The sequence below is a fragment of the Bos indicus genome, chromosome 12, assembly GCF_029378745.1.
Source record: "Bos indicus isolate NIAB-ARS_2022 breed Sahiwal x Tharparkar chromosome 12, NIAB-ARS_B.indTharparkar_mat_pri_1.0, whole genome shotgun sequence".
In the NCBI taxonomy this organism is placed as follows: domain Eukaryota; kingdom Metazoa; phylum Chordata; class Mammalia; order Artiodactyla; family Bovidae; genus Bos; species Bos indicus.
Genome location: NC_091771.1, coordinates 27,450,037 through 27,476,795, shown reverse-complemented (window position 1 = coordinate 27,476,795; position 26,759 = coordinate 27,450,037). Strand labels below are relative to the sequence as shown.

Here is a 26,759-nt window from a genome sequence, read left to right as displayed (position 1 = left end):
AAACACGTGAATTCATTTATGATCTGGGTTTTGCCAGGAAAGCAGAAGTCAGGGACAAAGAGTTGAGGATATTCGCAGGGAACTGGCTTTAATGCCACTATTTGTGAATATATACATATAGCCAGAATTAATTAATAATTCTTTACTATGAAGCACTATGCAAGTTACTAGTATAATGGTGGCAAAACTAAGCATTGTCTCAATTTAAGGTTGGTTATATACCAGACACAGGGAAGACTGGAATGTACCGAAAGTTAAAATAAGCAGCTAAATGCAATATTTCCAAAACTGAACCATATAATGAACTTACTCCTTATTCTACGCATTCCATTTGAGGTGTAAAATCTATCTTTCCTGTCTTCCTAATCAGGCTTTCCACATCTATTTGCTTTAGCTCTGACCTTTTCATGGTCTTTACCTAATTTTATCTAAAGGAAGGCTAATATTTAAATATTAGTGTTTCCATTACTTCCCACTCCATCTTGCCTCCTTCTCACACTATTGGTGATGAGTCTTCAATGATCCTGTGGTATTGCCCACTTTTTGGAAAAAAATTTTTTTTGGCTTTTCACATAAATATAGTATCAAGGTACTCCTCAACCCACAACTGCTCTCTTTACAACACCTACAACCAAAACCATGAAAAGGTTTCCTCCAAAAATTGTAAAATGGCTACCGCAGGCTATCTTTCTTGTATTCCCCAGTCTGTTTCTCTCAGTATAACTGCTGAAAAGTCTCTATTGCTCTGGCTTGCACAAGTACTTAGTTTTTATGTAGGCAGCAGACTGGGAAGAATTCTGAAATACAAAGTTAAAAGTGTTTACCAAAGCTGAAGAAATTTCTTGGAAGAACGGAGTACCTTGCATCTGACACTTTCAGAAACAGTCTAAAATTAAAATTGGGTGGGTTCACACAGATTTTATTTTTGCAACCTTCTTGGTTGTTTCCATGTTGCATCACAAAACAAAGGCAGTGAACTCTCACAAGTTTACCACGATCCGTCTTTTAAGTGGTTTGCCTCTGACTCGTAATATTGGAAAAGGGACATGCTGTTCCTTTCAAACACTTAGCACGGACAGCCTTAGTTTAGCTAAAATTTGATAAAGACCAAGACCACACCATAAAACACAGAATATGAAGTGTTTTTGACAGAAAGGGAAAATAAAGCTAATTAATTCCTTAAATTCTGAAGCACTGCTAAAAGACCAAAAGACATGCCTCCTTACATAATAAGAAGCGCTCTTATGTTCCTTATGAATAGTGTATTTGCCTGCATTCCTTTTTCTTAGTGACACCCCTACCGCCTCAGGACTGGTGCTTAAAGACACAGTGGGTGGGTCAAGCCGGTTCAGGAAGACATTTAGAAGGAAAGGCTGGGCCCATCCCAGCATTGGGACCGCGCCCAGCAGGCATTTGGCTCACATAATACTCTAGAGGAAAATACAGCTCGAGTATACCATTAATTTTCCACGAAGATTTCCAGAAACCTGACTCACAGCCAGAAACTCAAACCCTGTGGGCAGGAAGGAAAAAAAAAAAAACCTACTACACCACCATTTCCGCCTTGCCGGGCCAGCAAACGTGCAAATATGGAGAAAGACGTACGGGCTGCGCATACGTCCTCACAATGCGCAAGCGCACGGCGAGGCCCCGCCCCCTCGCGCTCCCGCCGAGGCGCGCGCACCAGAAATCAGCCCCCCACTAGCGCCGCCGGGGGCTTCCGCCCCGAGGCCTGACGGTCGCCGTTCGGTTCCGGTTCTAACCCCGCCCTCACGCGGTAACCCTCCAGAAGTCTTAATATCCGGGACCAGAGGCTGGCGCCAGCGCGCACTTCCGGCGACGGACGCAGAGGAAAGAATCTGGTGACGCTTCTTCCCTTCTACCGTGCCGCCCAGGCTCCGGCTCTCGGTGCGGCAGCGCCATCTGGTGCTGAGTCTCTCGCTGCCCGCAGAGGGGGCGCGCGCCCTTCTCCCGGAATCTTCCAGAGAAAATGTGGCCTGGGCTTTCGTCACTCGCCCTCGGAAAGGGAGAGACCCGAGCTTTCGCCCTGCCGAGTTCTCACGCAGGAGGTACTTTGTAGGACTTCGCAGCGGAAGCGACTTGTACGTGTTAGCTATAAATACCGAAGATGGAGAGGAAGCTGAGTTCTTTCTCTAGTTTTAAGTCCAGAAAAACAGAACGTTTTTTTTGTTTCCTCATGACTTGTTCCTGAATGCCTCTCAGGCATTTTTCTTAGTTATCAATTCATTAGTCCCAAGACAAGAGTCCCCTATTTCTCTCTTGGGTGGGAAGATGGCACTGACCTTGTGGCTTAGACTGCTCTGTGCTATAAAAGCTTTTGTTTCCTTTTGCTTATTAAAACTGTTGTAAAAACATGCAGCATGTGTCTGGAGCCCATGAGTAAGTGGGGAATTTGCTATGAAAACAGGCTAAAGGGATTTCAGAAAGGTAGTCTCAGGAACACCCCTGGTGTATGTAGGTTTGTTTGCCTGGCGTGTTTCTATGAGATTAACAGAAAACGTCATTTCTCCCAAGTCAGCAAAATCAACGTAAATTCTCCCTGAATGATGCTTGGAAACCTCGATTTTCCTGGAAGTGTGTAGACCGGATGATATATATGTAGGTAGTATTGGGTGGTTCTTCTTTATTGGAATGGTGTGGTAATCGAGTATGGGAGTGCTAGTGAAAGCTGGTGAAGCAAGTTTCCTATAGACTCCAGCTCCCACTGTCTAGACTGCTCCACCGGGCGTTTCTCCTACTCGTGGTTCTCAAACTCACTAGATGTCCGCTCATTAGAAGTCCATTGAAGGCTTATTAAACCAGATGGGTCTTAACCCTAAAGTTTTTAACTGGGAACGTCAGGGGGTAGAATTCTATTGGGTTGTCGCAATGTTCCTTCCAGTTTTCCCTTAAGATGTTAAGGAAAAAACCCTGAATGAATTTTTTTGCCAATCTAATATAATAGCTCTGATAAATTATCTGGTGATACTTAATACTTAGGTCCTTGGTACTAGGATCACACCTGCAATAATTTGGAGTTCAAGGTTACTTTGTCAGCACATGCAGTCATGCTCGTTTGGTTGGATGCTAATGATACCAAAACTGGAGAAATCCATTGCTGAAAAGTAATGAACTAAGCACTAGATCCAGAAAATTCCACATAAACGAATATTCACAGTTAAAGCCACTGCTGCACATAAATGTGTTCTATAAATTATAATGTGATAGAGGGTGCTGTGATACCAGGTATACTAAATATTTCAGTGATTTTTGGTGGAATTTCTGCCTTTCCCATTAGCTATTAAAAGTCAGTAAATCAGAAATGACTAGAATTAAGGACAAAGTTGATATACCCTAACTTTCTCATTTTGCTTTTTGGTAGACACCAGGCTTTTCCAAAGTCCTTTAGCATCTTGCCAGATTCTTTTGTTTTTCTAAATCCTCTACCAACTCTATTCCACCCATATTGCGCTGTTTATTCAGTACAAATATATACAATGTTTTCATTTGTAAACATGGTCATCTCATTTGTGAAAATTTTTTCTCTTCAGTTAATTCTGTCAAATCAGGACTATGTCACTGCATTTACTTTCAGTGAAAAAAAGTGTGCTGTGCACTGTGAGTTTTATCCTTGCACATAATTGAAATACAAATATTTTTGGAGAGGTTTTATGTTCAAAGCTGAAATTATTTCTAAAACTTTTAAAAAGTTTAGAGTGTTTGCTCTGATGTTTGATGAAAAATAACTGATATACCCTTGATTTGCAAATTAATATTGATTAAATATCAATGATTAAAGATCTTTAATATTGATTAAAGATCAATGAGGACTTCCCTGGTGGCTCAGGAAAGATGGTAAAGGATCTGCCTGCAATGCCGGAGACCCAGGTTGGATCCCTGAATTGGAAAGATCTCCTGTAGAAGGGAATGGCAACCCACTCAATTTATTCTTGCCTGGAGAATCCTGTGAATAGAGGAGCCTCGCCAGTTACTGTCCATGGGGTCTCAAAGAGTGGGACAGGTCTGAGCCACTAACGCTTTCACTTGAAAAGATCAGTGAAGACAACTGAAATGCTACTTTGGCAATAATTCAGTAAAGTTTTTATGAGTCAAAAGCGATTTTAATAATGGCCTTGAAGTAAATAAAGGAATGAATTCATTGTGAGCACACTGCATAGAAAACTTCTTGATACAACATAGGTTCCTGAAAAAGGACTAAGGCTATTGCTGTGGAGTAGACTGGTGAGGAGAAGGAAATGGCAACCCAGTCCAGTATTCTTGCCTGGAAAATTCCATGAACAGAGGAGGCTATTCTAATACTAAGAATTAAACAAGACTTAAATTGTTTTAATATACATTGTACTATACAACTGTTAGTCTATCTTCAGTTACACAAAAAATAAATGATGACCCTTAGGGTTTTAAAAACATAGTTAAAATGATAGCTAACTCAAATTTTCCAAAGAAGAACCAACATTTTCATACAATGAAATAGCCAGTAAATCTCAAAATGTGGATCCCAGCATGACTTCAGCATCACTTGGGAATTTATTAGAAATATAAATTCTAGAGCCAAATCTCGACCCTAATGAATCAGAAACTGAGGGGAGAGCCCAAGTTTTAAAATGTAAAAATCAGTGTTTTTTTCCTAAGTTCTTCAAGCTAGCCTGATGGGTGTCAAAATCTGAGAACCACAGAATTAGATAAGATATTGAAAGTTTAAACAAAAATTCAAGCTTCTTGGAATTAAGAAATAACCATAGTGTGTAAAAGGAAACAAAGACTACAGAAACAGATTTCTCTGAATGAATACTATGAAACTCCTCTGTGTGAAGAAGATACTGTGCTAGACGCTTGAGGATTATTAGTGAACAAAGGGGTAGAAATACAGCTCTCACTGAGTTTTCATTTTAATGGAATTATGTAATGCTGCTCTAAAAATATTCTGGCTAGATTTTTTTTATTCTATGAGCAAGACTTTTATTAAATAATTTAGAAAGTGGAAAAGGAGAAATCAAAAGGAAGACTACAGTAAAGATAAAAGCAATAATAGTAAAAGTGTTAGAAAATGGGGAGGAAAAGGTAAAGAAACCACAAAATAGTAAATGTGGAACATCCCATTAAGAGTAGAAGTGATGGAGGAGTTATAACATGTAGAAAACATGTTAAATGTGTACATATAATTTATCGCTATCAAATTTGAAAATCATGAAGTGGATGATTTCTAGGAAAATAAAAAACTACTTAAAAATCTAATGGTATTCTACCAATAGCATGAAAATATTTTTTAAAGTTATCCAGTAATTACTTCCCCCAGCAAAGGATCCAATTCTAGGTAGTACTGATGAAATCTTTTATCCTTAAGAGAAATAAGTAAAACCACATATAGAATATAAAGAAAATATAGAAAGCTACCCATTTCATTTTTTTACTTAAAAAAAATTTTAATTGAAAGATAATTGCTTTGCAGGATTTTTTTTTTTTTTCTGTCAAGCATCAACATGAATCAGCCATAGCAGATTATACATATGTCCCCTTCCTCTTGAACCTCCCTCCCCATTTCATTTTACTAAGCAAATAAAATCAGCCTACTAAATCCTTGAGAAAAAAGCATGAAAAATACATACCCACTCTTACTTATGATTATGCATATGTGTAATAGCACATAGTTTATTAAAAGAATAATTTACCATGGCCTGAAAGGGTCTGTTCTTTGACTATAAGTATGACAGTTTGTATTACTTTTCACAAATATTCATTCTCCGTTCCCCACACTGTTGAAGGAGTTTATTTCTATGCCTCATTGATGCTGTGCTTGACCATGTGACTTGCTTTGGCCAGTGGAATCTGAATGGTTGTCAGATTAGCCATTTTCAAGCACAAGCATTAAGAACAGTTGCATGATTCACTCAGTCTCTCTGTATTACCCCCTCTGCTATGATTACTCTTGCTCCTTCAGCCTGAACACAGGGAGAAGAGAGTGGAGCAACCTCCAGTCAACCTGCAGGCTGTAACAGAGCTTGCAGTCCACTGCCTTAATATAACATGTGGTTTGTTTGTTTGTTCTGGTTACTGCAGCAGAAGCTAATAAAGATGTTTCAGTATCAAGGAATGTATTGGTATCACATTGTATCAATAGGTAAAATAAGAAAATCCTGTATAATTTTATTCATTGTGTTTACAAAAGTCATTTGGGAAAATTCTGTACTTAATTCTTAAATATTTTTCCAAAAGCATAACTTAGAAGGCTAATTCCTTCATATGTTAGGATGTCTATTTCAAACCAACACCCGTTTAACCTTATTTAAAAGTAAAATACTGTCATTCCCTTTAAAAGTGGGATACATAGGGAATTGTGCTCTCACCAGTTTTACATTGAAATGTCCTGCAAATTCAAGAGAATGTAATAGGAATGTAGTGGGTGAGAGAAAGTATTATTAACAGAAGATATGCTAGTTTAACTTGGAAGTTGAAATGACTTACTGAAGATGGTTAATGATGCCTGTTGGGAGAACATGCCCTTGCTGCTATTTATTAACTAAGTGACTCTGGGCAAAACTGATCCTCTCCTTACTTCACAGATATCTTCACTTAAAAACTTGAGAGAAAGATATTAGGTCTTAATATCAGAATTCAGGTAAAGGGTTTTGTTGACTGTGATACTCCATCTTTAGTTAATATTAGGTTCATTTTTATAGTCTGACTTATTTCTGAAGACCCACATTTGGAGATAACCATGTTTCTTCCTCAGAAATGTACATGACACAACTGTGGCTGTGGAACTTTGCCAGACACAGGCTTCTTAACTAGGGAAGGAAGAACCATCAAAAGTAGTAACAAATGAAGGTTAATATTGTCATATATTTGCAGTTAAGACTGGCATTCTGCACAATATAATGGGCTTTCAGTATATAAGATTTCTGATAGAGAAATTCATAAAGAAATGGAAGTTGTAAAATCAAGATTCTTTGTTGTTCTTGTGGAATAATAATGGTTAGGTATTCGTAAAGGATGCTGTCAATGTTTATTCATCCCCTTCCTGCCTCCCTTATCTTTTTCTTTCTGTACTTTTATTTCTCACTTTTTTGTTCCCATTAGGAAAATTTCTTATAAAAAATTTTTAAATATTCTGGGTTTATGGGTCTGTCAACTTCCACATGCTTACATTATATTCCTTGGTAATGAGTTAGATATTTAGAGTCCTACTTCTTACTTGAAGTAGACATTTGGTAATTGATCATGTGAAAAGAGAAACACACTTATCAAAGCAACACCCAGCTAGATGAAATCATCCTGCCTCTCATTCAGGTCTGTAGGGCACCATTGAGTATATAAGTTAACATGAGATAAGATATCTTGTGTAAACAAATCCTAATGTTGCTCCTTTAGCCATAGATACAAGTGTATAAAATAGGATACTATGTTGCTCTTTTAGAACTTTAAATAAACTGAACTTGATACTTTAAAATTCAGACTTGACTTTAGGCATTTTACTGACTTGTGATTATTTCCAAGAAATGATTATTTCCAAGTAGCACAGTAATTCTCCACAAATCTAGGCGGGAAAAAAATCTCCTTTTGAAATTTCACATAATATTCCTCAAAAATGTTTTGAGACCTGTAGCCATTAGTTTTATGAAGAGCTTATTCAGGGAAATGGTTTCTTGCTTTTTTGAAGCTTATGAATTTAAATTTTTCATAAGATTTACTATTTTATTATTAGGTGTACTTCTTGATGATATACTTGATGAAGTGATGGCATCCAGTCCCATCACTTCATGGGAAATAGATGGGGAAACAGTGGAAACAGTGTCAGACTTTATTTTTTGGGCTCCAAAATCACTGCAAATGGTGACTGCAGCCATGAAATTAAAAGACGCTTACTCCTTAGAAGGAAAGTTATGACCAACCTAGATAGCATATTCAAAAGCAGAGACATTACTTTGCCAACAAAGGTCTGTCTAGTCAAGGCTATGGTTTTTCCTGTGGTCATGTATGGAGGTGAGAGTTGGACCGTGAAGAAGGCTGAGCGCCGAAGAATTCATGCTTCTGAACTGTGGTGTTGGAGAAGACTCTTGAGAGTCCCTTGGACTGCAAGGAGATCCAACCAGTCCATTCTAAAGGAGATGAGCCCTGGGATTTCTTTGAAAGGAAGGATGCTGAAGCTGAAACTCCAGTACTTTGGCCACCTCATGTGAAGAGTTGACTCATTGGAAAAGACTCTGATGCTGGGAGGGACTGAGGGCAAGAGGAGAAGGGGACGACAGAGGATGAGATGGCTGGATGGCATCACTGACTCGATGGACGTGAGTCTGAGTGAACTCCGGGAGTTGGTGATGGACAGGGAGGCCTGGCGTGCTGTGATTCATGGGATCGCAAAGAGTTGGACACGACTGAGTGACTGATCTGATCTGATACTTTCTTCAGCATGGTCATTGTCTCATTCATCTTTGTAATCCTTAGTACTGGGCTTGTGTCTACTATATACTGGGTGCTCTGTAAATATTTTTTTGAACTGCTGTTACGTTCTTTATTGGAAACTCAAAATGGGATGCTTTGGGAAGGTTCTTTATATTGTTATGTCTTATTTCCCCAAAAGAGCACCTACATTTTTCAGCTAAAAGAAATCTCATTTAAGCACAAAACATGACATTCAGATACACCTTAGCTTTGGCAGGATTTGAGTACAATTGGAATACAGTAAAGCTAGTGAAGTCACTCAGTCGTGTCCAACTCTTTGCGACCCCATAGACTGTAGCGTACCAGGCTCCTCCATCCATGGGATTTTCCAGGCAAGAGTACTGGAGTGGGTTGTCATTTCCTTCTCCAAAGGATCTTCCCAACCCAGGGATCGAACCCAGGTCTCCTGCATTGTAGGCAGACGCTTTACTGTCTGAGCCACCAGGGAAGCCTGATCAGAGAATAGAGGAGTTAAGGTACTTCAAAATATCATGTAATTGGTATTATGGACTAAATGTGTTCTCCCTGAAATCATAAGTTGAAGCACTAACACCCAGTGTGAGTGTTAGGTGGTGAGGCCTTTGGGAGGTAATTAGGTTTAGATGAGGTCATGATGGTGGAGTCCCCATAATGGTATTAGCGCACGTAAAAGAAGATGAAGAGACACCAGAGCCTCTTCTCTCTGCCATATAGGGACACAGGAAGAAGACAACCTTTTATGAACGTGGAAGAGAGCCCTCACCAAGAACCAAAGCTGCTGGTGCCTTGATCTTGGACTTCCAGCGTCCAGAACTGTGAGAAATTCATGTCTATTGTTTAAACCACCCAGTCTATTGTATTTTATTCTGTAAGCCTGAGTTACATGTGGGCATTATTTTCATGTTCTGAGAGCTTGATATAAACTATTAATAAGACAGTCACTCACATTGTAGGTAATATCCTGAGTTGGTATATATTTATTTACCTGTCTACTCAACTGCATCATAATGTAACATTTTTGAAAGTATTTTATATATAAATTTTTTCTCTAACAGAACTTTACCTTGGTTTACAAACTTAAATTCAAATTTATCTTTAAAAATGTCAAAACAGTCTCTCTATAGACTGTTTCAAAGCATAATATTTTAGGGAAACAGAGGAAATTTTTTTAAAGGGAAAAGGATTAGCCTTCAAAAGAAGAAAGGCCTGGGTTGGTTTGTTTTTTCCACGGAATCTAGTTGACTGAAAAAAATGGGAAATGCCACCTGAAAATGTGGGAGAACTGAACATAATAACTTGGGAATATTGGACCACAAGAAAGGGGTCCTTTCAGGCATCATTAAAATTGTTGCCAGGTGAAACTGAACAAATCTTGGCAGCAACAACCCAGAGAGAACCAACCCCTTTAGAGAGTATGTAAGTAAAGAATCATTTTGTGTACACAAGCTATCCACCATTGAAAAATTCTTAAAATCCCTGATTACTTGTCTTAAATATTGATACATATGTATTTCAGAATCGGTAATATTATAAGGTAAGTTTTAGCTTTATATTTTTATGCTTTGGTTAGAATGAAAAGATTTGGGAATACCAAATCAGAGTCCTTCAAATAAAGCCCCACACAGTTTAAAGCAATCTTGTGTTTGGTTTGAGTTCTTTCCGTCTCTCTTTTGCAGTCTGTTGATAATAGTTCCACAGGCTTGCATTCTTTGTATGGATGGCATATTTTTCTCAGTGCCTTCAGTGCAGGCATCAATAAGCTTTAGAAAAGTTTTATTTCTCTCCAAGGCCACTGTTGATGCCACTGCATTAAAAAATGCTTAAGAATCTTGTCTTTGTGTTACCTTCTTACCTCCTTAACCTTTTTCAGTTTCTTCTTTGAGTTTGCTATAGAAGTTCATAGGTTTGTAAAGTTATTAATCCAGATAAACTTGGAAGGATTTATTTGTGTGTGTTGGGGGCTGTCGGATTTCTGACAGATAGACGTTAGCTTTGCACAAAGATTAAATCCTGAATGTTGTTAATTTAAATTAAAAAAGAAAAAACTGATCTATAGAATTTAGAGTTCAAAGTGAAAGTTAAAGTCACTCAGTCCTGTCCGACTCTTTGTGACCCCATGGACTATACAGTCCATGGAATTCTCCAGGCCAGAATACTGGAGTGGGTAGCCTGTCCCTTCTCCAGGGGATCTTCCCAACCCAGGGATCAAACCCAGGTCTCCCACATTGCAGGCGGATTCTTTACGAGCTGAGCCACAAAAGCCTTTGCAAAAAACCTGAACATTTTTTTTGACACACTGATAAAAAATTATTTACTGAGTTCTTTTGTTTGTTCTACAACTGTTTGCACCCAAATAGAAGGTGTTTTTCCTTTGAAACTGTGTATGTAGTCCTTGTGATTACTGCCAGAGATATTCTTTTTTGTTATTTTTAAATTTCAATTCTTAGAAATGCCTCTTTTCCTCCATTGCATTTTTTCTATTTTTAAAATGTCTTTGTGAATGACTTTAGATGTGTATTACAAATTGGACTTCAGAGGTCTGTGCTGGCGTACCTGACTGAAAGTCTTGATTGCCTCTTCCAGTGTATCAAGTTTAATTAATAGCCATGAAAACTTCAGACTGCTCTTCATTTTAAATTCTCCTAAATGAGTTGCTTTTCAGTGGTGCTAGCTAATCCCTTGTAATCCAAAGTCATCAAAAAATCATATGATAATGCTTTTCGTATAATACAGAAATAATTTACAGCATTAGTCAAACAGTTTCAAAGGTGTCATTATTTGATAATTACCCCACCCCAGGGCCATTATTGTACTACATAATGTGACTAATGCTCTGTCATTTTTTTCTGCTGAAACTACAGCCGCAAATTGAAGAGTAACACATTCTGGCCTTTGGTTTTCTCAGTCAGCCTGAAAAAATTGGTTGTCTTTTTCAACTTTAGCAGCTTAATATCTCACTTCAGGTTTTGTTGTTGTTTTCTTTTTTAATTCATAAATATGTGACGGTAACAGTGGAGATAACATTTCCACTGCTATCTGAGAATAATAGATGAGTTATATTCTTGAATGCTGTTTGGTTCCAAACCTCGTTTCCTTGTTACGTTTTAGCTATGAGATCTAGAGCCAGTGTAAATTTTGGGATTAATGTACGTTAGTGGTGATTTTTTTAAGAACTATGTCCAAATTTAGAAAGTCAAATCTTCATATTTATTTCAGCTGTTTCCTATGGGATTGTTTTTTTTTTTAACTGAGAAAGTTCTGTCATCAGTGATTTTCTTAATAACCATGCCCCCAGGTGACTCACACCTTTGTTTATTCTTCAGTGTGGCTACATATACCTTTTAGCATATATGGCCTTATTTATTATTCTCTTTCCCTAGAACAACCTTTTTCCATTCCCATGTGTTCATTGTCAACACTTAAGCACAGGCCATATGGCACTTCCTCCATGATATCTTTCTGGATTCTCCACAAAAAAACAATAAATCTCTTTTTTCTTCTGAAATTATATGGTATATACTTTTAACTTCTCATGCTCAATAATTAGGAAAAGTACACCTAATTAATAAAATGTGTACCTCTAATTCTCCAGAGTTCAGGCATCCTGTCTTATTCATTCTGGAGTCCTAAAAAGCTATCACTATATATTTGTTAAAATAAATGAACTATGTATATAGCAAAACAATGTTACTTTTATGGGTAAAAGGATAAATTTAGGTCAGTTGACTCATTAAAAAAATGAAATCATGTTTTGCAAATATACTATATGATTAAAAATATCAATAATTATAAGTAAAATTGTATACATTTTAGAGGATTTCCTAGCATAATAGTTGGAAGTTGAGAAGACAAAAACAACCAAGGAAATCCTTGTAACCAAGAATCACACTGAGCATAAGTGTTGCAGAAGCTGTTAAAAATGAACAGGGTAAAATACTGCTAAGATTTTTTCCCCCCACTTTTTTTTTAACAGCTTTGTTGCTTTTGGTCAAGTTAAAAGATTTTTAAAAGGTGTATTTTGATGAAGTAGGTAATCTATTTGGTGATGTTAAATAGAGGGCTACACCAGTAAAATTTAAAGAAAGCAAATTACCCATGGATTCTGGAATCTTTGCATACCACTGTGATCAATGACCTGAACCTCCTAACCTGGGGATGGAGAGCACATGAGACCGTCAATTGCCTATAGGCACCTGCAGATTCTCACTCAACCCAAGATCTGCCTCAAAAGCAAATCAAAGAATTATATAATTGATAGACATCATTATTGGCAACTCACAGCCAGGGATTTAATTCAAGACACCCTAGCTGTTCCCTTCTCTTTCCTTCTCTAATAATAACCTTCTTAGTTATTCATCCTTCAAGACCCAAATCAATGCCATTTCTTGGGAAGGCTTTGCCATGTGCAATAAATTACTTTCTCCTTTGTGCTCTTAAAGCACTTGTCCCTATGTCTATTATAGAATGTACCACAATTCTTACAACTCCTCATTAACTGCCTAGATAGGGACTAAGTAAAAGAGATTGTAGTACAGGTTAAGCCACTAGCACAGTTTCTGTTATTTCTGAAGACCTATATAAGAAAAGATTTTCCCCTTTCAGTATAATCATAGCACTTCATTTTCTGATCAACATTCTATCCTTTGTTTTAAGGCTGCTCTCACTTTCATTTCTGTGGAACCTGCAAAGGAGAGCTGTGGAAGCTCATATTATCAACGGCATGGTGAAGAGTGCCAGAACCCCCATGTCTCATGAGAATTATTAGTCAAAGTAACCCGGGAGAAGTGAGAAATTTGCCAGGTCAGTGACACCTAGTTTCCCAACTGGACATCATTAATACAATTAGGCACTAAAAGGGGCACTGCCCTCAGGTACTACCTGTTACTAGGCAATCCTTGCAGTATCTGAAATTCCATCCATCCACAGTCTGTTTCTCATCTCCTGTACCTTATAGAAGGCCTGCAGTCACTTACCATATTATATAGGTTCTAGCGTGTACACTAAATAATTTTGTATTTTGTTTTAAGTTTTCAGCTTCTTCTCAGTTGTCTAATTTGATGGTTCAGTAATTTCTTATTCTTCTACATCTGAAGTAAGCCATTGAGTGCCCTTCCAGTATTTCCACAGTGCATTTCTTGTGCTTTACTGCACTGATCAGCTTTTCACAAACTATTTAAGCTTCACTTGGTCATCATTTAAAGATTTATTGCTGAAGCAGAATGCTTACACCCTGCCTGCTACCTACAACAGCCAGTAATATTTTTTGCTCCAAGAAATAAATACGAAGACTTTTAAATAAAACTCCTCTAACAAATATTCTGGTAAGAATAATAAACACAAAATAAGATTGAAAATGGCTAAAATGTAACTGGAGAGCACAGTGAAAACTGAGGACATCTTTGTGAAAACCACGATTAGTGACCCAGGGAAAATCACGTGCAGTGTAAATAATAAACTGTGGCAAAATACTATACAAAAAAGATGTTTGTGACTCAGATTACCACAATGGTGTGATAACTCACGTAGAGCCAGACATCCTGGAATGCAAAGTCAAGTGGGCCTTAGGAAGCATCACTATGAATAAAGCTAGTGGAGGTAATGGAATTCCAGTTGAGCTATTTGGAATCCTAAAGGATGATGCTGTGAAAGTGCTGCACACAATATGCCAGCAAATTTGGAAAACTCAGCAGTAGCCACAGGACTGGAAAAGGTCAGTTTTCATTCCAGTCCCAAAGAAAGGCAATGCCAAAGAATGCGCAAACTGTTCCACAATTGCAGTTATCTCACACACTAGTAAAGTATTGCTCAAAATTCTCCAAACCAGGCTTCAATAGTATGTGAACTATGAACTTCCAGATGTTCAAACTGGATTTAGAAAAGGCAGAAGAATCAGAGATCAAATTTCCAACATCCGCTGGATCATCAAAAAAGCAAGAGAGTTCCAAAAAAACATCTACTTCTGCTTTATTGACTAGGCCAAAGCCTTTGACTGTGTGGATCACAACAAACTGTAGAAAATCCTCAAGAGATGGGAATACCAGACCACCTGACCTGCCTCCTGAGAAATCTGTGTGCAGGTCAAGGAGGAACAGTTAGAAGTGGACATGAAACAACAGACTGGTTCCAAATTGGGAAAGGCGTACGTCAGGGCTGTATATTGTCACCTGCTTATTAACTTCTATGTGGAGTACATCATGAGAAATGCTGGGCTGGATGAAGCACAAGCTGGAATCAAGGTTGCCAGGAGAAATATCAATAACCTCAGATATGCAGATGACACCACCCTCATGGCAGAAAGTGAAGAAACTAAAGAGCCTCTTGATGAAAGTAAAAGAGGAGATTGAAAAAGCTGGCTTAAAACTCAGTATTCAGAAAACTAAGATCATGGCATCTGGTTCCATCACTTCATGGCAAATAGATGGGGAAACAATGGAAGCAATGAGAGGCTTTATTTTTTTGGGCTCCAAAATCACTGCAGATGGTGACTGCAGCCATGAAATTAAAAGATGTTTGCTCCTTGGAAGATAAGTTATGACCAACCTAGACAGCATATTAAAAAGAAGAGATGTTAGTTTGTGCCAACAAAGGTCCATCTAGTCAAAGCTATGGTTTTTCCAGTAGTCATGAATGAATGTGAGAATTGGACTATAAAGAAAGCTGAGCTCCGAAGAACTGACGCTTTTGAACTGTGGTGTTGGAGAAGACTCTTGAGAGTCCCTTGGACTGCAAGGAGATCCAACCAGACACTCCTAAAGAAAATTAGTCCTGAATATTCATTGGAAGGACTGATGCTAAAGCTGAAACTCCAATACTTTGGCCACCTCATGGGAAGACCCTGATGCTGGGAAAGATTGAAGGCGGGAGGAGAAGGGAACAACAGAGGATGAGATGGTTGGATGGAATCACCAACTCAATGGACATGAGTTTAAGCAAGCTCTGGGAGTTGGTGATGGACAGGAAAGCCTGGTGTGCTGCAGTCCATGGGGTCACAGAGTCAGACATGACTGAGCGGCTGAACTGAACTGTGGCAAAATATAACTTAAGTGACAGTAGGTAAAACTTCATGAGGTGGAATCAGCTAGAGACTATAAATCAACAGGAGAATTAAAGCTTGGTAATACTTAAACAATATGGGATTTCATAGAAATAGTGGTCAAAGGGGAAAATGACCAAGCTATAATTGATAAAACTTAATATGGACAAATCCAGGAATCAGATCTTCATTTAATTTATATAGAAAAGTGATAGCAATAGATCATTCCAGAAAAATTGAAATGAAAAAAGACAAAAGTGAAAATGGCTCAATTGCATTGTGTAGAGAATTGATCTGTTGGCTAAACTAGCTTAACAAAATTTGCTCTGACATATTTTTTCATCAAAATCAACATACTTCTGACTGAAATATTTATACTTACTAACACAGGGTCAAAACATCCCCAGTGTCAGAATAGCTGTGTCAAATGCTCTGTGCACATTTCATGCTGGGAGTCCCTTTTCTCTTAAAATTGCTGATGCTTCGCTTAGAAGTCTGTGTATAGGGCCATGCATCACTAACTGTTAATAAGATATTAAAATGTGTTTATGAGCTTGCATTTCTTTAGGAAATGAGATTATTTTTAAAGATATTGTTATTTAGGAATTTTCTGATTTTACCATCACTTAAATGAATATTTGAGATACTTTAAAGCTTAAGGTGTTAGGGAGAAAATGCTTGGGAAACTAAAGCAACTTTGTTGAACAGACATTATTAACTTAGAGGTGTTATTCCTGAATAGTTGTTCCCAGTCTCTTTGCAGTATGGAATCTTTTATCATGATGTGTGTTTTTATGGGGACTCCTGCCATCTTGCTTTCATACTTATAGTAAATCATCATAAAGACAGAGAGGAATTTTGGGCTTGCAGAGAGGGTAGTAAATAGGTATGAAAAACCTTGGATGAACTTTAGAAATGCCAGTGTTGAGTGAGGGCCTGATTTGGTAGCAGTGATAGGTAAACTACCATGTAGCTCACTGGGGCCAAATGACTTTTGTAAAGTTCTGTAAGGTGATTAGCGCACTTCTGGGACAATTATTTGTAATAAAACTCTAGAAAAAAAAAGAGCTTTGAAGCTTTTCTTAAATATTTCCTAGGGATAGCAAGCATTTAATAGAAATACTATATACCAGAGGTCAGCTATCAACTAATTTTACTTGTTATCCAGTCTAGTTTTGGTGTGGTGTCCCCTGTCTGAACAGGGCTGCTATCCAGCAGCAGGCACTAAATGATTGAGTAAGAATTAGTTTCTTGGGTTGTTGAATATATCAGAAAGTCCCAGCATATGAATGGGGAGATTAAAGAGTGAATACATTAAATCTATCAGTTCGGTCGCTCAATTGTGTCCAACTCTTTGTGACCCCATGGACTGCAGCATGCCAGGATTCCCTGTCCATCACCAATTCCCGAAGCTTGCTCAAACTCATGTCCATCGAGTCGGTGTTGCCATCCAACCATCTCATACTCTGTCATCCCCTTCTGTTTAGTATATTTGTAAGGCCTGGACATAATTTATAGAATTTTCATGTAGCTATATATTTATCCAAGGGAGATTTGTTAACATATTTCAAAAATATTCATTAATATATATATATATATACACACACACACATATACATATGTATGTATATGTGTGTGTGTGTTTATCCAGCTAGTGATGATCAGTTGTTCCCTAATTACTGTATGGTTGCTTTCATATCAGATCAGATCAGATCAGTCACTCAGTCGTGTCCGACTCTTTGCGACCCCATGAATCGCAGCACACCAGGTCTCCCTGTCAATCACCAACTCCCAGAGTTCACTGAGACTCACGTCCATCGAGTCAGTGATGCCATCCAGCCATCTCATCCTCTGGCGTCCCCTTCTCCTGCCCCCAATCCCTCCCAGCATCAGAGTCTTTTCCAATGAGTCAACTCTTCGCATGAGGTGGCCAAAGTATACTTTCATATATGTCTGTATAAAATTCAGAATAAACTGAAGAAGAAATATATTTGAGCTTTACTTTTGGACAGAATGATTCTAATGACTTATTAAGCTAAGGAATTGAGTTTTCCTATATATCTACCTTATCATTTTTTAACTACCAATAACCATTACTGTGTTAATAGAAATCACAATTGTAACTGGGTAAGAGAAAATGAATATGGGAACTTCCCTTTTGGTAAACTAGCCATTCTGGTTTAACTGAGTGTAAACAGCACCAGGCACTAATAATTGAGTAAGAGTTAGTTTCTTGAGTTGTTGAATATATCAGAAAGCTCCTGAAAGACCTAAGAACCTCGGCTTCTAAGAATAAAAGAAAAAAACAAAAACTCATGCTTCATGAAAAAGCTCCTGGGTGAACAGATCAGGAACATAAGCTATCAGTAATACTAGCTTAACTATCTAAAGGACTTAGAAAAAGCAGCCCAGGGTGGACAACCCAAAAAGGCTGCTGAAGCATCCAATGTGTCAGGTAAAGAGACAGTATCTGAAGGTAACACAGCAGGTCTTCCCACCCAGCAGGTCCCAAAGTCAGTTACTTACAAATCTTGATCTTCTCTGTTTGACAGAAGCATGCTTGCCTTTTCATCTCAGATCCTAATCTTCATTGTTGTGCATGCAAATCTGTTTTACATTATTTTAAAAAGAAGCTTATTTAGCATTAGATCTAGAAATTTTACATATTGAAGGTGGGGAGAATATTAAGTTATATACATGGTGTATTAAATGATTGACTTAAATATAGTGAATAATCTTGTATATGATGTTATATCAATGTTATTCTTTATCAAAAAGCAAGAAGAGCAATATGCTGCTTCCCATTCATATCTCACTGGTAAAAGTGTAAAATGGTCAAATACTTTGAAGAACAGTTTGACAATATTAAATATGACCATGTGTGCTAAGTTGCGTCAGTCTTGTTCAATTCTTTGCAACCCCATGGACTGTGTCTCACCAGGTGCCTCTGTCCATGGGATTGTCCAGGCAAGAATACTGGAATGGATTGCCATTTCCTCCTTCAGAGGATCTTTCAGACCCTGGGATCGAACCCACGTCTCTTGCATCTCCTGCATTGGCAGGTGGATCCTTTAGTACTAGTACCACCTGGGAAGCCCTAAATATGACTGTTCAGTTCAGTTCAGTCTCTCAGTTGTGTCCAACTCTTGGCAACCCCATGGAGTGCAGCACACCAGGCCTTCCTATCCATCACCAACTCCAGGAGTTTACTCAAATTCATGTCCATCGAGTCGGTGATGCCATCCAACCATCTCATCCTCTGTTGTCCCCTTCTCCTCCTGCCTTCAGTCTTTCCCAGCATCAGGGTCTTTTCCAGTGAGTCAGTTCTTCACATGAAGTGGTCAAAGTATTGGCGTTTCGGCTTCAGCATCAGTCCTTCCAATGACCGTAAATATATATATAAATGTCATGACATGAGCTTATGCAAATTCATAAGAAAAACACCATTTCCAGGAAGCCTTCCCTGAATCCCCTGTCTGGGCTGATCAGGTAAATTATTTATGAATAAAGAAGAGCTTATATTTAAAAATAGGAAGACATTTTGAGGATTTAATACCTTTACATGATGATTAAGTCATGAAGTTAGAGGAAAGTGGCATTAAATGAGAAAGTCAATAGAAGGCTATTTCAGCATATAAAGGTAACATCTCAATTAGAAGAGGAAGATTTAAAAAAAAGCCTGCATCAGTCAGGAAATGATAATTACAGCAAGTATTTCATCACAAATTTAAAATTTAATGGATTTATATTATTTGACTTTCAAACTATAATATACAGTATGCATATACCAACTATTTTTTGTCCTGTATTTGGTTATGATAAAATGGGAACAGAATAAATTATCAACTAAACTTTGAGGCAGAGATATTAATTTTCCTTTTGATTTAAGAGATTAGAATACAGATAAAATAAATAGAGTTACTCTTCTTATGTTAAAATTTTGCTATCCAAAGAAAAAAAAGCATGTGGCTGGTTTTTTCTAACCACAAGTTTAAAGTAAAGAATATTCTGTTTTATTGGCTCTTTAAGCTAGGCCTCCCTCTAGGTGCATCAGTAAAGAGATTAGTGAAAGAGTATGGGATAGGAAGTGACAGTTTCTAAAATCCAGCTACCCATTCTCAAGCACATGTTACATTATTTGAGGATATGATTTTTCTATCAATTAGATGGTAATACCATTCATCTTGGCACAAAATAAGCAAAATTTTGGATTGTATCAAGGTGTCAATAGATGATTTAAACTTATAGTTAATGTTACCAATTTTATCTCCATATAAAAGCATGCTAATGACCTCTCCCCCACTTTTCTGAACTAGAGTATTACAATGTATTAAAAGGGAATGTAGAGGAGCCATACTTCAAACATTTATAAGAAGCATACCTATGTAATTATGTAACAACTCATCACTAAATGGATTACTTTTTCTTCATTTTTGCCCTTATCTAATTTGTTTCCAAAATGTTTACTGAAATCTCTTCATGATGCATATCTTTCTTACTTATTAGACCGTAGGCTGTTGACTTAATTTAAGGGAATGCTCCTGACTTAGATTCCTATGAAAGAGTTTCATAGAGGGGCAGCTGTGGGAAAACATAATCCCAGCTATTCCTCCTCTCGCACTTTCAAGATCTGTTACCTCACACATATTGAGTCCTCCATTAAAAGCAAGGGTTATAAAGCCATGGTTGGGAAAAAACAAAAACCATCATGCTGGGTTTTGTTCAGGATTTGTTTTGGAATTTTCTTTGAAGCTTTAACTGAAAGATGTTTAGAGAGACATGGCTCAAGGGAGGATATATAAATACTGTCTTCTACTGTTCCTGTGGTAGTAAATGATGTGCTCCCATTAGATGATGCTTCTTAACATCATTCATGATGTTCCCCCAGGCGTCCAGAGATTTGGAGGCATTGCACTGCACCTTGCTCTTGGTATCTCTAAGGAGGAATCCTTTGGTGGAGGTTCCAGTCCCCACAGATTGGCAGAATTTCTAGTCTGATGTCTGATAGCTCCTTCTGTGCACTTTTTAAAGTTTCTGGGCATTTAATAGATACATAAGGGAAGACATCTGCTTCTCTCTGAAGAGCTCAGATTCCATTCTGATGAGGATTATGAATTAAGGAATGACAAGTAGAATTACCTTCATTTTTGGTTAGCTTGGCAATTAAAATTCACATTACATCCCATCACAATTACCCAGGTGAGAAACTCTTCACAAAATGAACCAAATTCTTTCAACCCCTAAAATCTTTATCACAAATTCAACTTATTTTAGGGTTATTTTGCTTTTGAGAATGAACAAAATTTCCAATGTATTGGTAGTTAAAAATTAAGTGTGGTAGCTGCCTATAGTGCTTGTATCTTTCTGCATATTTTGTATTATTTATTAGTTACACAACTCAGATACTGAGCTTGCTCCCCAGTCAGAGAGACCTGGGCTATGCTCCTTGTTTATACTGTACCACATTCTTGCCCCCTGTTGTCAGCAGTAATTTTGTGTTCAAGTTCACTAACTCTCAAACAGAAACTTGAAGAGATTCTAATGCAGGGAGTGGTACGTTATACACTTTCCCTCTTTTCATGAGAGAAAGATGCTATGCAGGAGTCCAGAAATGAGACGTTACGTGGTCTGTAACAAGTGCCTGCCAGCCACAGAAATAATCCGCTCACCTTTTGTAGTGTGACTATGTGTTGTGAGAAGGGTAAAATTTAAGAAGACCTAGAAATATTCTTCTTCTGGGAATTAAGAGCATGGGAGCTTATGAGAACAGGGAAGGTAAAAAACCCAGTGCATAGATGGTTGAAAAAGAAAATAACAAGAGGGACTATTAGATTAATGACTGGAGGGTCTTAAGTCAGCAGCCTAGGAAATATTAATTAAATTTAACATCATAAACAGAGATAAATTTTTGTATATTTGCTCAAATAAACAAGCAAAGTGAAATATCTCATTTTTGCTTCCCTTGCCTGCAGAATAATTTCCTAATCTTCAGTTTTAAGTTGTCCCTAGCTTATCTTTCTGGATGCTAGGTTTTCTTTCATATAATGCAACTTCTTCAAATGACTCTGGGTTATAAACCACTTCTCTAAATACCTTCTCTACTATTTTCTAAATGTAAACTTTAATGTACTAAATGACCCAGGACATATATCCCATTTCTACATTATTGTAACAAAGAATCATGGCTTTGTAGCTTCTGTTCTTTATTCCTTTAGGTCTCTATAGTGAAAAGTGATGGTTATGGGGGTTCCTGTTCTAATTACAAGAATAGACTACTACAGCTCCAGTCAACCCTTGAGAAGCCTAAATAACGCATTTATGTAAGAAACAGCTCATTAGCCATAAAAGTTAAAAGTATAAAGTACAATGTGTATCTATATATAAAAAAAGTGTTAACATTTAAATTCACATAAAGGTTATAGAGTTCTCTGGGAAATGTATGCTCAAGTGAAGTATCTGATACTGTACATGGTAACCTATTTACTTATAAATCTTAAGTGAATGTCTGTGAGGTCAGTACTTCATTGGATCCATGCTTTATATACACAGTAAGTCCTAAAGAAGAGTTTCCCAGGTGGCACTAGTGGTAAAGCATCTGCCTGGCAATGCACAGGATGCAGGAGACATGGGTTTGATCCCTGGGTCAGAAAGATGCCCTGGAGAAGAAAATGACACCCCACTCCAGGATTCTTGCCTGGAAAAGTCCATGGACAGAGGAGCCTGGCAGGCCACAGACCATGGGGCCCCAAAGAGTCAGACACGACTGAGTGATTGGGCATAGAGCACAAGTCCTAAGGGGAGCTTACTGATCAATTTATTCTATTGAATAAATAATATGTATTTTAAGAGTTTCAAAAATACTTTGAGATATATTTTATTTTTCTTTATTTTTCATATTTTTTCTAGGGAGTTTCCTCTTTTGCCCCCATAATAAAAATCATGTAGACAAAGTATCTATTCAAATTAGGAACTTTAGCCTCTTTTTCTAAGATAACACCAAATTAAATGGAAAATTTTGCCTCTTGATCCATTGCCTGTTTTTGTTGCTTCATGGTCAGAATGCCCTGCAGTAGCACAACAGAAAGAAAAAAAAGAAAAACTTTGAAGGAATCTGAGCCTAGAAAGATTTTAGGTAGCACTTATCAAACAGCTACAAAAATATGTAACACCTTGTAGAATTTTTATATGAAAAAGAAAACCAACAGGATGAAAGGATTCTGATGCTAACTTTTGAACTAACATGAAATAAATTCAGTTTCATGGAATTACAAACCATTTCCACAGTTAAATAGATTGCACTTAATTTTGGTTCACCTTTATTAATTTTCTCTCCCCATCTAGTCTGGAAAAGCTTTGAAGGGAGGAATCCTATTTTATAAAAGATAAAGATACCAAATAATGAAATTAATTTATATATGTGGCAAATGTAAATCTGTCACATTATAATTATGCATCCTACAGTTTATCTTGAGGCAAGCAAACAAAACAACATATACATGAGTTAATTCTACTCAGCAATAACAATTTTATTTCACCAAAACAACAGGCTAAAGTCGGTTTTCTCCTGAGCACTTTAGGAAAAAATAGAGTATTTATTCCACTATAAAAATTACAGAACATTTATTAAAGTCCCCGAAGACTAGTGGCTGAAAAATCGGTCTGTCTTCATGTACGCAAAAACCCTTGGTTTTCCTGAAAGTCACTACATGTCTCTGATAGCAATTATGGCAACAGATATTAGGCATGCTTTGAAGTAAATAGGTATTCTGAGACATCTGGAGTAAAAGAAGATAATCTATGAATTTTACATTATAAGAATATTAAATATAACTGAAGTAGATTGTTCTTTATATTAGTTCAACGTAGGAAACTGGATTCAGAAAATACCTATATTTAGGACACCCTCTGGCCTGGCTTTTTACCCTTCTCTTAACCACCAGTGTCCTGGAACCCTGCTGTTAGGCATCTGTTTCCCAAAGCATATTGTATATAACATTGGTGGGCAAGAACAATAGTTTTATTATATATCTAATCACAAACTGGAATCAAGATTGCTGGGAGAAATATCAACAACCTCAGATATTCAGATGAAACAACTCAAATGGGAGGAAGCAAAGAGGAACTAAAGAGCTTCTTGATGAAGGTGCAATAAGAGAGTGAAAAAGCTGGCTTAAAACTCAACATTCAAAAAACTAAGATCATGGCATCCGGTCCCATCACTTCATGGCAAATAGAAGGGGAAAAGGTGGAGGCAGTTACGGATTTCCTTTGCTTGGGCTCTAAAATCATGTGGGATGGTGACTGCAGCCATGAAATTAGAAGATGACTGCTTCTTGGCAGGAAAACTATGACAAACCTAAACAGTGTGTTACAAAGCAAAGACATCACTTTGCCAACAAAGGTCCATATAGTCAAGGCTATGGTCTTTCCAGTAGTCACGTACTGTTGTGAGAGCTGGACCATAAAGAAGGCAGAATGGCGAAGAACTGGTGCTTTCAAACTGTGGTGTTGAAGAAGACTCTTGAGAGTCCCTGGGACAGCAAGGAGATCAAACCAGTCAATCTTACAGGAAATCAACCCTGAATGCTCATTGGAGGGACTGATGCTGAAGCTAAAACTTCAATGCTTTGGCCACCTTATGTAAACAGCGACTCATTGGAAAAGACCCTGATGCTGGGCAAGATTGAAGACAAAAGGAAAAGAGGGATGAGATGGTTGGATGGCATCAATGATGCAATGGTCATGAACTTGAGCAAACTGCGGGAGATGGTGAGTGATAGGGAGGCCTGGTGTGCTGCAGTTCATGGGGTCGTGAAGAGTCGGACACTACCTGATGACTGCATAACAACAAAATATGCCTTAGAGTAACAAACTTCAACACAGCTTGATGAAATTTTGTTGAACCTTTTTCTTTGAAAGGCATTTATAAAGAGCATTCTTAGTGATTTTGTTATCTTTTAATGCTTTAATAGCTAACTTGAAACCATTAGCAGTCTGATGGCACCTAGATGTACTGATCTTTAAATTAGTTCTTTCAAGTTGTCACTTCAGTTCAGTCGCTCAGTCATGTCTGACTTTTTGCCACCCCATGGACTGAAAGACGCCAGGCTTCCCTGTCCATCACCAACTCCCAGAGCTTGCTCAGACTCCTGTCCATTGAGTCGGTGATACCATCCAACCATCTGATCCTCTGTCATCCCCTTCTCCTCATGCCTTCAATCTTTCCCAGCATCAGGGTTTTTTCCTGTGAGTCAGTTTTTTTGCATCAGGTGGCCAAAGGATTGGAGCTTCAGCTTCATCATCAGTCCTTCCAATGAATGTTCAGGACCGATTTCCTTTAGGATGGACTGGTTTGATCTCCTTGTTGTCCAAGGGACTCTCAAGAGTCTTCTCCAATACTGCACTTTGAAAGCTTCCAAGTTCTATTATTCAGTAAAAGCAACACCCAGCATCTCTGAAGGATTTCACATTTTACAAAAGTCCTTTCAAATACATTTTATCATTAATCCTTATCACAGTCCTGATTAGTACGCATAATTATTTCCATTTCTTAATTACAGACACTGATTCTTGATTACCTGATTTGCATAAAGTATGACAAGTGTATGCAGCACAGACCTTGGATTCAAACTAAACTGAACCAAGTCCACCTACAGGATATTTGGTCATGACGCTGGCAGTCATGATGGTGAAAGCCTCTACTCTATGGAAAAATAAGCTCAGAGTAAAATGGGCAGAGATCTCTTCAAGAAAATTAGACATACCAAGGGAACATTTCATGCAAATATCGGCACAATAAAGGACAGAAATGGTATGGACCTAACAGAAGCAGAAGATACTAAGAAGAGGTGGCAAGAATACACAGAACTATACAAAAAAGATCTTCACGACCCAGATAATCATGATGGTGTGATCACCAATCAAGAGCCAGACATCCTGGAATGCTAAGTCAAGTGGGCCATAGGAAGCATCACTGTGAACAAAGCTAGTGGAGGTAATGGAATTCCAGTTGAGCTATTTCAAATCCTAAAAGATGATGCTGTGAAAGTGCTGCACACAATATGCCAGCAAATTTGGAAAACTCAGCAGTAGCCACAGGACTGGAAAAGGTCAGTTTTCATTCCAGTCCCAAAGAAAGGCAATGCCAAAGAATGCTCAAACTGTTCCACAATTGCAGTTATCTCACACACTAGTAAAGTATTGCTCAAAATTCTCCAAACCAGGCTTCAATAGTACATGAACTGCGAACTTCCAGATGTTCAAACTGGATTTAGAAAAGGCAGAAAAATCAGAGATCAAACTTCCAACATCTGCTGGATCATCAAAAAAGCAAGAGAGTTCCAGAAAAACATCTACTTCTGCTTTATTGACTGTGCCAAAGCCTTTGACTGTGTGGATCACAACAAACTGGAAAATTCCTCAAGAGATGGGAATACCAGACCACCTGACCTGCCTCCTGAGAAATCTGTATGCAGGTCAAGGAGGAACAGTTAGAAGTGGACATGAAACAACAGACTGGTTCCAAATCAGGACCATTATGTCAAGGAAAGGAAAAGGAGTATGGGAAGGAGTACGTCAAGGCTGTATATTGTCACCCTGCTTATTTAACTTATATGCAAAGTACATCATGAGAAATGCTGGGCTGGATGAAGCACAAACTGGAATCAGGGTTGCCAGGAGAAATATCAATAACCTCAGATATGCAGATGACACCACCCTCATGGCAGAAAGTGAAGAGGAACTAAAGAGCCTCTTGATGAAAGTGAAAGAGGAGAGTGAAAAAGTTGGCTTAAAACTCAACATTCAGAAAACTAAGATCATGGCATCTAGTCCCATCTCTCCATGGCGAATAGAAGGGGAAACAGTGAGAGACTTTATTTTGGGAGGGCTCCAAAATCACTGCATGGTGATTGCAGCCATGAAATTAAGAGACGCTTGCTCCTCAGAAGAAAGATTATGACCAACCTAGACAGCATAGTAAAAAGCAGAGACATTATTTTGCCGACAAAGATCCATCTAGTCAAAGCTATGGTTTTTCCAGTAGTCATGTATGGATGTGAGAGTTGGACTATAAAGAAAGCTGAGCACTGAAGAACTGATGCTTTTAAACTGTGGTGTTGGAGAAGACTCTTGAGAGTCCCTTGGACTGCATGGAAAACCAACCAGTCCATACTAAAGGAAATCAGTCCTGAATATTCATTGGAAGGACTGATGCTAAAGCTGAAACTCCAGTACTTTGGCCACCTGATGCGAAGAACTGACTCATTTGAGAAGACCCTGATGCTGG

General features: G+C 38.0%; 1 protein-coding gene and 1 long non-coding RNA gene across 3 annotated transcripts in view; one reads left to right on the top strand and one right to left on the bottom strand.

Annotated features, from left to right (window-relative positions):
* STARD13 (StAR related lipid transfer domain containing 13) overlaps positions 1–26,759 on the bottom strand; it is a 492,634-nt gene that overhangs the window by 387,849 nt on the left and 78,026 nt on the right. The window lies entirely within an intron of this gene.
* Positions 1,666–26,759, top strand: part of LOC139186196 (uncharacterized) — a 36,086-nt gene continuing 10,992 nt past the window's right edge. Inside the window, exons 1-3 of one of the 2 annotated variants that reach the window (XR_011569732.1) lie at positions 1,666–2,102; positions 9,154–9,254; positions 13,093–13,239. This is a non-coding gene — a long non-coding RNA (uncharacterized lncRNA). The remainder of the gene's footprint in view (positions 2,103–9,153; positions 9,255–13,092; positions 13,240–26,759) is intronic. The other variant, XR_011569733.1, reaches the window with a different exon arrangement.